At 48.2% G+C, this 15,000-nt stretch overlaps 1 protein-coding gene across 4 annotated transcripts in view; it reads left to right on the top strand.

Annotated features, from left to right (window-relative positions):
* LOC139751036 (fibroblast growth factor receptor 4-like) overlaps positions 1-15,000 on the top strand; it is a 341,174-nt gene that overhangs the window by 46,095 nt on the left and 280,079 nt on the right. The window contains exon 2 of one of the 4 annotated variants that reach the window (XM_071666165.1): positions 9,498-9,561. The exons of the other annotated variants lie outside the window; for them this stretch is intronic. The gene's annotated coding sequence lies outside the window, so the exon portion shown is untranslated. The remainder of the gene's footprint in view (positions 1-9,497; positions 9,562-15,000) is intronic. 4 annotated transcript variants of the gene reach the window in all.

The following is a 15,000-nucleotide window of genomic DNA, read 5'->3' as shown; positions in this document are numbered from 1 at the left end:
AAACCATCGTAAGGTATACGTAAGGTAAATTAAGGTAAGGTCCCAGACCCAGCTGTGGGGATAGAAGACCTCCCATACCATCGTAAGGTATACGTAAGGTAAGGTCCCAGACCCAGCTGTGGGGATAGAAGACCTCCCATACCATTGTAAGGTATACGTAGTAAGGTCCCAGACCCATCTGTGGGGGGGGGGGGTAGAAGACCTCCCAAACCATCGTAAGGTATACGTAAGGTAAGGTAAGGTCAGGTCTCAGACCCATCTGTAGGGGTAGAAGACCTCCCAAACCATCGTAAAGTATACGTAAGGTAAGGTCAGGTCCCAGACCCAGTTGTGGGGGGGTTAGAAGACCTCCCAAACCATCGTAAGGTATACGTAAGGTAAGGTCAGGTCCCAGACCCCCAGCTTTCAGGGTTAGGATAGGTTTAAGACCCCACAACTACCCTCACAGGATATCTTAGTCACAAACTGTCACCATCCTAACTCTCCATTATTCTCATGTTCTTTTTATAAGACCTGCAGGTGTGGGGTGAGGTTGACACTGATCATATGGTAGATTTGAGGATGTTGTGCGACCACAACTGCTACTTCCTTGTGGTTCTGAATTGGTAATATCGGGTTGTGGGTGAGAGAGGACTTAATAATTCAGCCCCAGTTGTGCAAGGATTATTTTTCTAGCTCTGTGTTTGGGCGAGAGGACGTTTGGAAGTGTAGACTGTATATACAACTGACATAGGAGATTATTATGATAATGATAATAGTGATAATTATAATGATGATGATGATACTAATGGTAGTAATAATGCTAATAATACTAATAATGATAATGATAATGATAATCATTATTATTGTTATTGTCATCATTTTACTACTACTACTACTACTAATTATTATTATTATTATTATTATTATTATTATTATTATTATTATTATTGTCATTATTATTATAATTATTATGATTATTATCATTATTATTATTATTATTATTATTATTATTATTAGTAGTAGTAGTAGTAGTAGTTGTAGTAGTAGTAGTAATAGTATGCTTTCTGCTCCTCTTTCCCTCTTTAGTGAGGTAGCGTCCAACAAAGACGTACTAAGCTCCCCCCTCACCCACCACCACCCACAAAAAACAGAATGAATCTCAGTGATTCCCCGCACTTCTTACGTTGAGACAATGATCCTACAGAAGTGGAGGATTTCCATCCTCTTCCTCCTCCCTCCCCCGGACTTACGTCCCTTTCAGTACGTCCCTCTCAGTCGCCATCTGCGACACGTAGGGGATACGTGGGCAGTATTCTCTCTTCCCCTATCCCCAGGGAGAGAGAGAATGAATAATGGCCCATTTCAATGTACAAGCATGGCGCGTGTGTGGGGGTTACAAGCAGTTACCTGCGTAATGAAAGGTTGGCTCTTATGATATAACTCATTCCAGGCGTATGGTATTAGATTGCTCCTATATAACAATAAATGTCACGACTTTTACTTTGTACTTGTAAGGAGGGAGAGTAGCCATGTTAATACCTTTTTGCATGCCTGTATGAGACTTGAATTCATGGACGATGTTCTCTCTCCTTCAACAGATTCTGTTGGGTCGTGGTTTCAAATACTCTATACGATTAAAGAGGGTATATAATGTTCTTTTATATATATATATATATATATATATATATATATATATATATATATATATATATATATATATATATATATATATATATATATATCGGACAACGTTATCTCTTCTTATACTTCAGTGGATTCTTTGGGTCGTGGTTTCAAATACTCTATACGATTAGAGAGGGTATATGATGTTCTTTTGTATATGTATATAGACTGGTGTCTGACCCGCTGTGGAACCTTTGTATTGATTGCTATAGTTAGAGATGGATTTAATCGTTTCTACAGCGGTACTTAACTGTTGTCAGGATCCCATAGGTTCCAGTATTTATACGTGAGTTGCCAGTTGGGATATTTAGCGCCAGACATCTTGCTCTGATAGTCATTTATGTATATTCATACTATTCGCCATTTCCCGCAATAGCGAGGTAGCGTTAAGAACAGAGGACTGGGCCTTTGAGGGAATATCCTCACCTGGCCCCCTTCTCTGTTCCTTCTTTTGGAAAATTAAAAAAAACCCAGAGGGGAGGATTTCCAGCCCCCCGCTCCCTTCCCTTTTAGTCGCCTTCTACGACACGCAGGGAATACGTGGGAAGTATTCTTTCTCCCCTATCCATTATTCTAATGGTATTTATGTATAGATTGGGATAAGTTATTACGCTTATGGTGTTCATGTATAGATAGGGATGAGTTATTACGCTTATGATATTTGTGTATAGATTGGGATAAGTTATTGGATACTATAGTTAAGGTGATGGGGATAGTATAGAAAATTTGGTGGCGAGGTAGTATGGTAGATTCATATCTTCCGAAGTAGATAGGGATGTTACATTACTTTACGATGGTTTTAGAGATCTACCCCAACAGCTGGGCCTGGGACCTTTTCTTACCTTACCTTACCTTACCTTACCTTACCTTACGTGAACATTGTTCGCCAAAAACCTAGTCCGCTTTCCCCATACATTTTCAAAGGCGATGTCTCACTTACATCTTGATATGTTGTCATCTCTCCTTTGGCGCTGGTTACCATCTGCAGACGTCTGGGCATGGAACTGGCAAAGCTACTGAAGTATTTTAGGTCCATAGAATCTTTATCTCCTGAATGAGGCTTCCTCATTCTTAGAAAATGAAGTGGCAGCCAGGAAGAATAGAGAAAGAACATCCTTTCCCAAAGATAGCCTGAGGCACGCTGAGGCGGGTTGCTGGACCTCATACCGTTATAAGCACTAGTCTCAGTGACCAGACGTAAGATGATTTCACCCTGAGTGCGTCATGTGATTGTACCCACAGTAAAATCGTAGTCGTGTACCGCCTTTGAAAATATGCTGTGGTCGGACAACGTGTGTTTTTGTGGTCATTGTACCTTACGATGGTTTCGGAGTCCCCCCCCCCCCACACACACATCATCATCATCACCATCATCATCACCATCATCATCATCATCATCATCATTATCATCACCATCATCATCATCATCATCATCATCATCATCATCATCATCATCATCATCATCCCGAAACTGACGTAAGATATGCTTAAGGTGCTGCTAAAGCGATACGGTAGATCGGTCGATTACCTCACACACACACACACACACACACACACACACACACACACACACACACCTCATACACACACACACCTCATACACACACACACACACACGCACCTCACACACACACACACACACACACACACACACACACACACACACACACACACACACACACCTCATACACACACACACACACACACACACACACACACACACACCTCATACACACACACACACACACACACACACACACACACACACACACACACCTCATACACACACACACACACACACACACACACACGTAGGTACAGAGGTGGAGATGTAGGTACACAATCACTAAACCGTGTGTGTTAAGCGTCTGCCACCAGCAGCAGCAGTGGGAACTCTCGCCCAAAAAGATTTAAACTTTTTTGGGGGGATGAATTAAACTTGTGTTCCCGAAGGTCGTTGGGTCTCTTTAAAACTCGTTTACTCTCCTCGTTGAGCTATTAAGCCGAGCGTCGGCGCTCTTAATGACCGAGGATGATTAAGGTTGAACGACAGTATCATTAAGGTTAGGGGGGGAGGGGGTGGGGGAGGGTTAAGGAGAGGGCAGGGGCCAAGAGAGGTGAATGTTAAGATGTAGGAGGTCACGAGATGGGAGAGAGAGAGAGAGAGAGAGAGAGAGAGAGAGAGAGAGAGAGAGAGAGAGAGAGAGAGAGAGAGGTGGGTACCAGATGATGCGAGAGAGAGAGAGAGAGAGAGAGAGAGAGAGAGAGAGAGAGAGAGAGAGAGAGAGAGAGAGAGAGAGCGAGAGAGAGAGAGAGAGAGAGAGAGAGAGAGAGAGAGGATGGAGTGTACCTGGGGAGCTAAAGGAAAAGGGGTGGAAGGGTACTGGAAGAGGTGTGACGGCGGACGGAGGGAGAAACTCTAAGATGTGATAGAACGAGACGAGAGAGAGAGAGAGAGAGAGAGAGAGAGAGAGAGAGAGAGAGAGAGAGAGAGAGAGAGGTAGCGCTCAGTTTGGGGAGGCAATTTGGGGTGAGGTCAAGCAGGAGAACCTTCTCGCTAACACCCGGGGTCACGTAAGGTCGGGACGTCCACACAACATCTAACCAGCCCAGCCCAGCCCAGCCAGGCCAGGCCAGGCTTGCAACACCCGCTGGCTTATACCTCCCTGGCTTTTAGGGGGCGCTTGGGGGGCCCGGCTGGGATTTGCTCGACGTTGGTATGTGGCTTTTTCCCCCTCCTCCGCCGCCCCCTGGGACCAGGACCTGATCCACCCAGGCGGTGAAGCTGGTGGCTCCCGGGTTATGCTGGCAGGAATGCCTTGTGGTCGGCCCTTTGGATAAGTCGGTATTGGTCCCTCGCGCGTCACCATGTTACAGTTATGTGTGTGTGTGTGTGTGTGTGTGTGTGTGTGTGTGTGTGTGTGTGTGTGTGTGAGGAGCAGCCTGGTAAATTGATCCCAGACCCAGCTGTAGTGGTAGAAGACCTCGGAAACCATCGTAAGGTATACGGAAGTTAGGGTAAGGTCCTAGACCTAGCTGTGGGGGGGTAGAAGACCTCGGAAACCATCGTAAGGTATACGTAAGGTAAGGTCAGGTCCCAGACCCCAGCTGTGGAGGTAGGTAGAAGACCTCCCAAATCATCGTAAGGTATACGTAAACTAAGGTCAGGTCCCAGACCCAGCTGTGGGGGTAGAAGACCTCCCAAACCATCGTAAGGTATACGTGAGGTAAGGTAAGGTCCCAAACCCAGCTGTGGGGGTAGAAGACCTCCCAAACCATCGTAAGGTATACGTAAGGTAAGGTCAGGTCCCAGACCCCGGCTGTGGGGGTAGAAGACCTCCCAAACCATCGTAAGGTATACGTAAGGTAAGGTCAGGTCCCAGACCCAGCTGTGGGAGTAGAAGACCTCGGAAACCATCGTAAGGTATACGTAAGGTAAGGTCAGGTCCCAGACCCCAGCTGTGGGGGGTAGAAGACCTTCCCAAACCATCGTAAGGTATACGTAAGGTAAGGTCAGGTCCCAGACCCCAGCTGTGGGGGTAGAGGACCTCTCAAACCATCGTAAGGTATACGTAAGGTAAGGTCAGGTCCCAGACCCAGCTGTAGGGATAGAAGATCCGAAACCATCATAAGGTATATGGAAGTTAAGGTAAGGCATTTGTAAAATTTCGTACAGTTCGTTTTTATTTAGCTGTATCGTAAGGACTTTGAGGCAAATAGCCTCTTTTGATTTCTGTTTTTACCGAGAGTATGTAGAGTCGGGGAAATATGTTCCTTCCTTTGTTTTGTAAAGAATCGAATCCCCTTCCCTAAGTTTATGGACTTATTCAGGGCGGAGACACCCTATAGAAACTGGTACTTAACTCCGAGAGCACGACGGTATATCTCCTTGAACGCGACCTGTGCCGCATTTGAGGACGACCTGTACGACCCTTAAGGACGACCTGCACGACCCTTGAGGACGACCTGCACGACCCTTGAGCACGACCTGTACGACCCTTGAGGACGACCTGCACGACCCTTGAGGACGACCTGTACGACCCTTGAGCACGACCTGTACGACCCTTCAGACCAACGACAGGACTTTCAGGTATGATGGCTAGGCCACTGACGTATGTGTCGTACTCAAGGGTCGTACTGTTGCTGAAGGGTCGTAACGCTGCTGCATTGCTGAGGGTCGCATCATCGTGCACAAAGGATTAAACGTTCAGGCGAAGAAAGAAAAAATAGCAAGTTTTCTACCATTTTTTTTTTATACGAAGGCAATAAAAAGGGTTGTAAAATTAGCATATCCGCGTGGAATGCAGGACGCAATTTTCAGTCGCTTCATACCTTGGAGAATACACGGAATTCCATCGAGCAATGTAGGTAATAGAAATACATTGTATTCCTCGTGGATACCTGGTCGAGTCTTCGGGGGTCTTCACCCCCACAATCCAGGCTGGGGGGCCGGCAGGCTGCTGGAATGGGTTGTCTTTCGACTGAAATTGCTGGAAGCCAGCCACAGCAGCCCTCAGGCCCACATAGCCCCCCACAACCTGGCTGGTGTGGTGTACACTTTGTAGGTACTTGTACAGTGCACTCTTGAATTTCTCTACCGTGCATTCCAGGCTGTTTCTGATGGTAGATAGCAAGGTGTTGAAGAGTTTAGGGCCCAGGATGTTGAAGTTGTTTTCTCTTTTCATACATATATTTATATATATTTATATGGCACCTTTGTGTTTCAGATGTAGTATTCTTCAGTATTTCAGATGTAGTATTCTTCAAAGTCTTCCATGCCTGTCGCGCCAGTAGGATATTATTTCTGAATATATGAATTTCCAGGTGTAGGTGGTGGTATACCTCTCCCGTCTGTGCTCCAGGGAGTATATATAGCGTCAGTGTTTTCAGTCATTCCCAGTAATTCAGTTCTTTTACCACTTTAATATGGGCTTTGAAAGATCTCAGGACACTTTCTAAATCCGCAGTTTTGCTCGCCTTTTAGGGGTGATGTTGTGACGCAGCGATACTCGGTTCGTAAAAGAAATAAGTTCCTTGAATAACATCATCATTGGTTTTTCTTCCCTTGCCTTGAAAGTCAGCAGGATCCAGTTTGCCATTCTTCTGCACGAGGCAGCCGTTGTTTTGTTGTGTTCGCTGAAGGTTAGGTCGTTTGCCATCATTACTCTTGGGTTGATCATATTATTCATCTGGTTTATGACCATCTCGGTGTCTGTCCGGTATTCTGTGTTGTTGTTGATGATTTCTTCATCTTCCCGTTACCGGAGGAGTTGTGAAATTTATCTCCGTGGATAAACATGTTGTTTCTGTTGCCCTGTTAAAGACTTCGTATATGTCTTTTTTTCAGCCTTTCAGCCTCTCTTGTTGATGATAATTTTCATAATCATTCTTGCATCATCTGCGAATGATGATATGGAACCGTGGCTCGTGTTTGCTTCAATGTCAGATATAACAGGAGGGGTGCAAGTGCAGTTCCGTAGGGATCTGATCCTTTACACTGGAGGCGATAGATTTGGCATGGTTTACATTTAAGCTTTGTGATCGCATTTTATGTCCTGTAACACCACCCATGGTCTGAAACACCACCCATGGTCTGAAACACCACCCATGGTCAGTCACATTTATGAAATGCTTTGCAAAATCTTTACATTTGTTTACCAGTGGCGTCTTAGCTGCGTCTCTTCCTTGTATATCAAAGGAACTGAACTTCTGTGAATGTTTGGAATCACTGAGGCTGTTTTCTGGAGCGTAGACGCGAAAATCGTGGAAGTCATATTTCCCAACGTTCACTCAGAAATGCACGACAAACATGGATGACAAACATATTACTTCTAGATGAAAAGGCGCGACATACACAGAAAGAGACATCACATTAAACATCCGGGACCCAAGATTCTTCATCATATAGCATACATCCATCGTAAACACTATGGAATGCGTGGTACAGTATTTTACGAAAGCTCTGGACAAGTATATACAAAGTTCACCAGACGAGCCAGTCTGCCTGTGGTGGCTGCTTGTGCCTTTGGGCCTCGGCTTCCAACAGCTTGGTGGAGCAACGATTCAGTTCTGCAGCTTAAGCCCAGTCTGGGATGTAGGGGTAATAGGTCCCGAAGACCATCGCGAGGTGATGTTCACCGCACAGAGTTGCTGAGAAATATAGACAGCACGTAGACTTCGGAGAACTGTGAGGATCCTCACGTGATGTACGCAGACTTTGCAAAAAGCATTTGGCAAACGTGACCATAGTTGTCGAAGAAAATGCCAAAGATGGGAATAACCGGAAAAAATAGGAGACGGATATACAACTTTTAAGTATTAGATCACAACACGTACCTTTATACCTGTGCCACTCCGGTGCCTCCCCGGTAAAAAGCTGAGTCCCCCAAGGAACTGTTCTTGCGCCCCTCCTGTTCCTCATTCTTAGGTATGACACTGATGCATACACGAGCCACAGTTCCGTATCATCCCTTACAGGTGATGCAGGAGTATGAAAATCACATCAACAGATGATAGAGAAAGGCTATAAAGTGACATCAACGAAGTCATTAACTGGGCCACCGAGAACAGCATGCTCTCCCATGGAGAAAAATTTGATCTCTACGGTATGGGGAAATGAAGAAATCAAAGACAACACAGACACAGACGCTATCATAAAGCAAATGATGAATGTGAAAGACTTTCATATTGTCGAGCGACATGACCTTCAGCGAACACAGCAAGACAGCGGATGAAAAAAAACCATGTTATTATTCAACACGAATGGAATATTGTTGCGTTTTAGCATCACCCGTTACAAGGCGGGCGATATTGTGGATTTAGAAAGTATCCAGCATATTAATGTGGTGAGGGAACTAAATTACTTGGAACGATTGAAATCACTGAGGCTATAACTCCCTGGAGCGTAGACGGGAGAGGTATATCATCATCTATACCTGGAAAATCCTGGAAGATATGATTCCCAAGTTACATTCGGAAATAACATCCCACTGGCACGACAGGCATGGAAGACTTGGCACGAATACTACCACCGACATCCAAAGGTGCGATATGTACAAAAGGGAGAACCCCTTAAACATGCAGGGCCCAAGACTCTTCAACGCCTGGCTATCTACCACCAGAAACTTCCTGGGATTACATTCCTGGAAAATATGACAAGCGTATCTCTCATTCTCTGTACGAAGATGTACATTGCTTTCTGGCAGGATTGCAGATCGACCCTGCTGGAGGACTCAAATATCTGAAGTGTTATCTGGGAGTATTCTAAGTCTCCTGAGCTTCTGGTAGATGCGGTAAACAGTGGGAACATAAGCCATTTTCATATATTTAAGAAATTCTTTGAAAGGTCTTGCCAGGTCATCATAGTAACAGTAGGCTTGCAAGGATACTGGTTGTTGGAACCAGGCACTTGAGTTGCCCAGTGAGGTTGGACATAAGGTTAAAGAATGGCCTCTCGAAGTTTATAGAGAATATGGCAGAGTTGGTTTGTGTGTGTATGTGTGTGTGTGTGTGTGTGTGTGTGTGTGTGTGTGTGTGTGTGTGTAAACGAATATGTAATCTGCATAATGTTCTTTAGGTATGGACGGCGGAGGTACACACATATGGCCAGCCCGTAAGGAGGGAGCTGGGTTGTGGTGTGTGGGAGGAGGGAGCTAATGGGATGTTTGGTAGGAGAGGGGAGGGTAGACATGTGTATGGTTCGCGGGGGGAGTAGGAGAGAGAGAGAGGGAGGGAGGGAGGGATGCTACCTCTTGTATCACTGTTGACACTAGTGTGGGTGTCAATATACGTTTTGGTCCCTCATGTTTACCTTCCCTTTTACCCTTCTGCAGGTGGGTGTTGGCCTGGCCGTTGATAAAGAGGACGTCGGAGCTCAGGACTACGTGCGTGAGGAAGGTAGGTCATCCAGAGGTTTCCAAGGAGGGGGAAGGCAGCCTCCTGCTTGCGTCAGCCACAGAAGATGGCCACAAGTGGTCTACTTCACCTCACAAGGTGACTGTCTGTAGGTGAGGCGACGCTAAGACCACTGTGCTACTCTTAAGACCCCATCACATGACACCAGCACCCCCGTGTGATGGGAAGACCCCCCTCTTCCCCCCCCACCCTACACCAGCACCCCCGTGTGATGGGAAGACCCCCCTCCCACCACACCCCACCCTTCCCCCTTTCCCCTCACGTGACACCACGAACCACGCAAGACACCAGGATTACCACATGACACCACTATCCCCTCCTCCCTACATGACACCAAGTCCCCCCGCACATAGCACCAAGGTCCCCCATGAGGCCGAGTCCCCGTTAGACACTGCAAGTTCCCCTGGAAGACATCGCGACCACCTCATGACACAGTGACCTCCTCGCATGACAGCAGCAGTCAGTCATATGACACCCATATTACGCTGGAGGGAGTGGTGTTTGTGTCTCGATTTCCCTTTCGGGTAGGTAGTGAGTGGTGGAGGGGAAGAAAGTCCTGTGACGGGTAAGGTAAGGTTAAGGTAAGGGAACGTGAGGCAAGAGGATGGAAAGGTAAGGTTATGGGATAGGGAGTTGAGGAAGGCGTTCTAACGTGAGTCAGTGGGCCCCGAAGGAGGGTCGGGTGTGGAGACGAGGGCTGCTGGGCCGGGAGGGCGGGGCTGTTGAAGTTGAGGCTGAGCTGGAGGAGGAGGAGGAGAGAGAGAGAGAGAGAGAGAGAGAGAGAGAGAGAGAGAGAGAGAGAGAGAGAGAGAGAGACGGCTGAGGTCGGGTAGGACTGGCGAGGCACGACGGGTGAGGCAGTGTTGAGGGTTGAGGCATGAGCGGTGAGGGAGGGTGACTCCTCCTGGCCTGGCCGGCCCCCTTGAGGCAGCAGCTGGGCGTCCCGGGTTCTGCCAGGGTAGGGTCACGTCACGCCAGGTGCCGGGGGTACGGTGGGGGAATGTCACCCTCTGATTTGTGGCGCTCTCCCTCACCCCTCAGCTGGTGGCACCACCGACACCCCCCCCGCGCCACAATCTCCCCTCTCCCCGCCGCCACTCCCAGCTCAACATCCCCTCAGCTTGCCGGCGCAGCACCGTATATATATATATATATATATATATATATATATATATATATATATATATATATATATATATTCTTTTGTCTGTTTCCTTGCGCTACCTCGCTAACACGGGAGACAGCGACAAAGCAAAATAAAGATAAAAAAGATATATGATAATTATTATTATTATTATCATTATCATTATTATTATCAATATTATTATTATAATACGTAATCGCCGTCTCCCGCGTTAGCGAGGTAGCGTAAGGAAACAGACGAGGAATGGCCCAATCCACCCACATACACACACGCCCATAGACCTACATATGCATTTCAACTTATATACATACATATACATACACAGACACATACCTATATACACATGTACATATTCGTATTTGCTTCTTTCATCCATTCCCGTCGCCACCCCGCCGCACATGAAATACATATCTCATATATATGAGTTACGGGGGCTCTATTGCCACTCAGCGATGCTGACCCTCTCTGTCCCTCCTATCCTTTATCAGCCACCCTACCCTCCCTTCCCTCCACCTGAGGCGGCTCCCTCCCTCCCTCCTTCTCGTGGCTGGCACCGGTGCCAAGCCCGGCTGGCCGACCCATCCCGCTGGCATCGAGGGTAATCGAGAGGTCGACACAGATTGACTAGGTTAGGGTACGGGGGCTTGCCAGACCACTGCTTGGCCCGCCGCTCACCCCTGGCACTGCTTGGCCCGCCGCTCACCCCGGGGCACTACTTGGCCCGCCGCTCACTCCCGGCACTGCTTGGCCCGCTGCTCACCCCCTGGCACTGCTTGGCCCGCCGCTCACCCTCGGGCACTGCTTGGCTCGCCGCTCACCCCTGGCACTACTTGGCCCACCGCTCACCCCCGGCACTGCTTGGCCCGCCGCTCACCCCTGGCACTGCTTTGCCCGCCGCTCACCCCTGGCACTGCTTGGCCCACTGCTTGGCCCGCCTCTCACCCCCTGGGCACTGCTTGGCCCGCCGCTCACCCCTGGCTCTGCTTGGCCCGCCGCTCACCCCTGGCACTGCTTGGCCCGCCGCTCACCCCTGGCACTGCTTGGCCCGCCGCTCACTCCTGGCACTACTTGGCCCACCGCTCACCCCCGGCACTGCTTGGCCCGCCGCTCACTCCCAGCACTGCTTGGCCCGCCGCTCATCCCCGGGGACTACTTAGCCTCCCCCTACTCACCCTTCGGCACTGCTTGGCCCGCCCCTACTCACCCCTCGACACTGCTAAGCCTCCCCCTACTCACCCCTCGGCAGTGCTTGGCCCGCCCCTCACCCACTGGCAGATGCCCTCTTTTCTGGCGCCCCATCGTGAACACACCCTCACAGTCGAGGTATTAGGTCGTGACTCTGGGGGAGGGAGGGAGGGTGTCTTGGCCTCTCTGGACCTGAGCCATGACACTTTACGTCAGGCACATCTTCCCAGACTACGTCAGGCGTATCTTCCCACACTACGCCAGGCGTATCTTCCCACACTACGCCAGACGTATCTTCCCAGACTACGCCAGGCACATCTTCCCATACTACGTCAGGCGTATCTTCCCAGACTACGTCAGACGTATCTCCCCAGACTACGCCAGACGTATCTTCCCAGACTACGCCAGGCACATCTTCCCAGACTACGCCAGGCGTATCGTCCCAGACTACATCAGACGTATCTTCCCAGACTACGTCAGGCGTATCTTCCCAGACTACGTCAGGCGTATCTTCCCAGACTACGTCAGACGTATCTTCCCAGACTACGTCAGGCGTATCTTCCCAGACTACGCCAGGCGTATCTTCCCAGACTACGTCAGGCGTATCTTCCCAGACTACGTCAGGCAAGTCTTCCCAGACTACGTCAGGCGTGTCTTCCCAGACTACGTCAGGCGTATCTTCCCAGACTACGTCAGGCGTATCTTCCCAGACTACGCCAGGCGTATCGTCCCAGACTACGTCAGACGTATCTTCCCAGACTACGTCAGGTACATCTTCCCAGACTACGTCAGACGTATCTTCCCAGACTACGTCAAGCACATCTTCCCAGACTACGTCAGACGTATCTTCCCAGACTACGTCAGGCGTATCTTCCCAGACTACGTCAGACGTATCTTCCCAGACTACGTCAGACGTATCTTCCCAGACTACGTCAGGCGTATCTTCCCAGACTACGCCAGACGTATCTTCCCACACTACGCCAGACGTATCGTCCCAGACTACGTCAGACGTATCTTCCCACACTACGTCAGGCAAGTCTTCCCAGACTACGTCAGACGTATCGTCCCAGACTACGCCAGACGTATCGTCCCAGACTACGCCAGGCGTATCTTCCCATACTACGTCAGACGTATCTTCCCACACTACGCCAGACGTATCTTCCCAGACTACGTCAGACGTATCTTCCCACACTACGTCAGGCGTATCTTCCCATACTACGTCAGACGTATCGTCCCAGACTACGCCAGACGTATCGTCCCAGACTACGCCAGGCGTATCTTCCCATACTACGTCAGACGTATCTTCCCACACTACGCCAGACGTATCTTCCCAGACTACATCAGACGTATCTTCCCACACTACGTCAGGCGTATCTTCCCACACTACGCCAGGCGTATCTTATCAAACTACGTCAAAGGCGTAGCCCTAAACAACGTAAAAATGTATTTCGACAATCTACGTCAAAATTACCTTCCCAAAACTTTACGTCAGAAGCATCGTACAAATTATGGGGCAGGTGGTTGTGTATACCTACATCAGTGTCGCTCACACACACACACACACACACACACACACACACCAGCGTTGCCAACGGCCCGGCTTGCCAGCCTTGCTGACGGAGGCGAACTAATTTGGACATTTGAACACTGCTACGGAATGCGTCGATTCCGGGGGTGTTTGTTTTGACTAGTGCGCGCGCGAGCGCGTGGGTCAGCGTAGTGCATTTGTCTATATATATATATATATATATATATATATATATATATATATATATATATATATATATATGTGTGTGTGTGTGTGTGTGTGTGTGTGTAGTTTCGGTGCAGTACGCATGACATCTATGGATTAGATGTGAGCGAATGAGGCGTTTTCTTCGTCTGTTTCTGGCGCTCACTAGCTAACGTGGGAAACGGCGAACAAGTATGAAGAAAAGATATATTTTTTTTTTTTTTTTTTTTTTTTTTTTTTTATACTTTGTCGCTGTCGCCCGCGTTTGCGAGGTAGCGCAAGGAAACAGACGAAAGAAATGGCCCAACCCCCCCCCATACACATGTACATACACACGTCCACACACGCAAATATACATACCTACACAGCCTTCCATGGTTTACCCCAGACGCTTCACATGCCTTGATTCAATCCACTGACAGCACGTCAACCCCTGTATACCACATCGCTCCAATTCACTCTATTCCTTGCCCTCCTTTCACCCTCCTGCATGTTCAGGCCCCGATCACACAAAATCCTTTTCACTCCATCTTTCCACCTCCAATTTGGTCTCCCTCTTCTCCTCGTTCCCTCCACCTCCGACACATATATCCTCTTGGTCAATCTTTCCTCACTCATTCTCTCCATGTGCCCAAACCATTTCAAAACACCCTCTTCTGCTCTCTCAACCACGCTCTTTTTATTTCCACACATCTCTCTTACCCTTACGTTACTTACTCGATCAAACCACCTCACACCACACATTGTCCTCAAACATCTCATTTCCAGCACATCCATCCTCCTGCGCACAACTCTATCCATAGCCCACGCCTCGCAACCATACAACATTGTTGGAACTACTATTCCTTCAAACATACCCATTTTTGCTTTCCGGGATAATGTTCTCGACTTCCACACATTTTTCAAGGCTCCCAAAATTTTCGCCCCCTCCCCCACCCTATGATCCACTTCCGCTTCCATGGTTCCATCCGCTGACAGATCCACTCCCAGATATCTAAAACACTTCACTTCCTCCAGCCTCTCACCATTCAAACTCACCTCCCAATTGACTTGACCCTCAACCCTACTGTACCTAATAACCTTGCTCTTATTGACATTTACTCTTAACTTTCTTCTTCCACACACTTTACCAAACTCCGTCACCAGCTTCTGCAGTTTCTCACATGAATCCGCCACCAGCGCTGTATCATCAGCGAACAACAACTGACTCACTTCCCAAGCTCTCTCATCCCCAACAGACTTCATACTTGCCCCTCTTTCCAAAAACTCTTGCATTTACCTCCCTAACAACCCCATCCATAAACAAATTAAACAACCATGGAGACATCACACACCCCTGCCGCAAACCTACATTCACTGA

Source organism: Panulirus ornatus, chromosome 1 (genome assembly GCF_036320965.1).
Source record: "Panulirus ornatus isolate Po-2019 chromosome 1, ASM3632096v1, whole genome shotgun sequence".
Taxonomy (NCBI): domain Eukaryota; kingdom Metazoa; phylum Arthropoda; class Malacostraca; order Decapoda; family Palinuridae; genus Panulirus; species Panulirus ornatus.
This window is presented reverse-complemented; position numbering and strand designations above follow the sequence as displayed.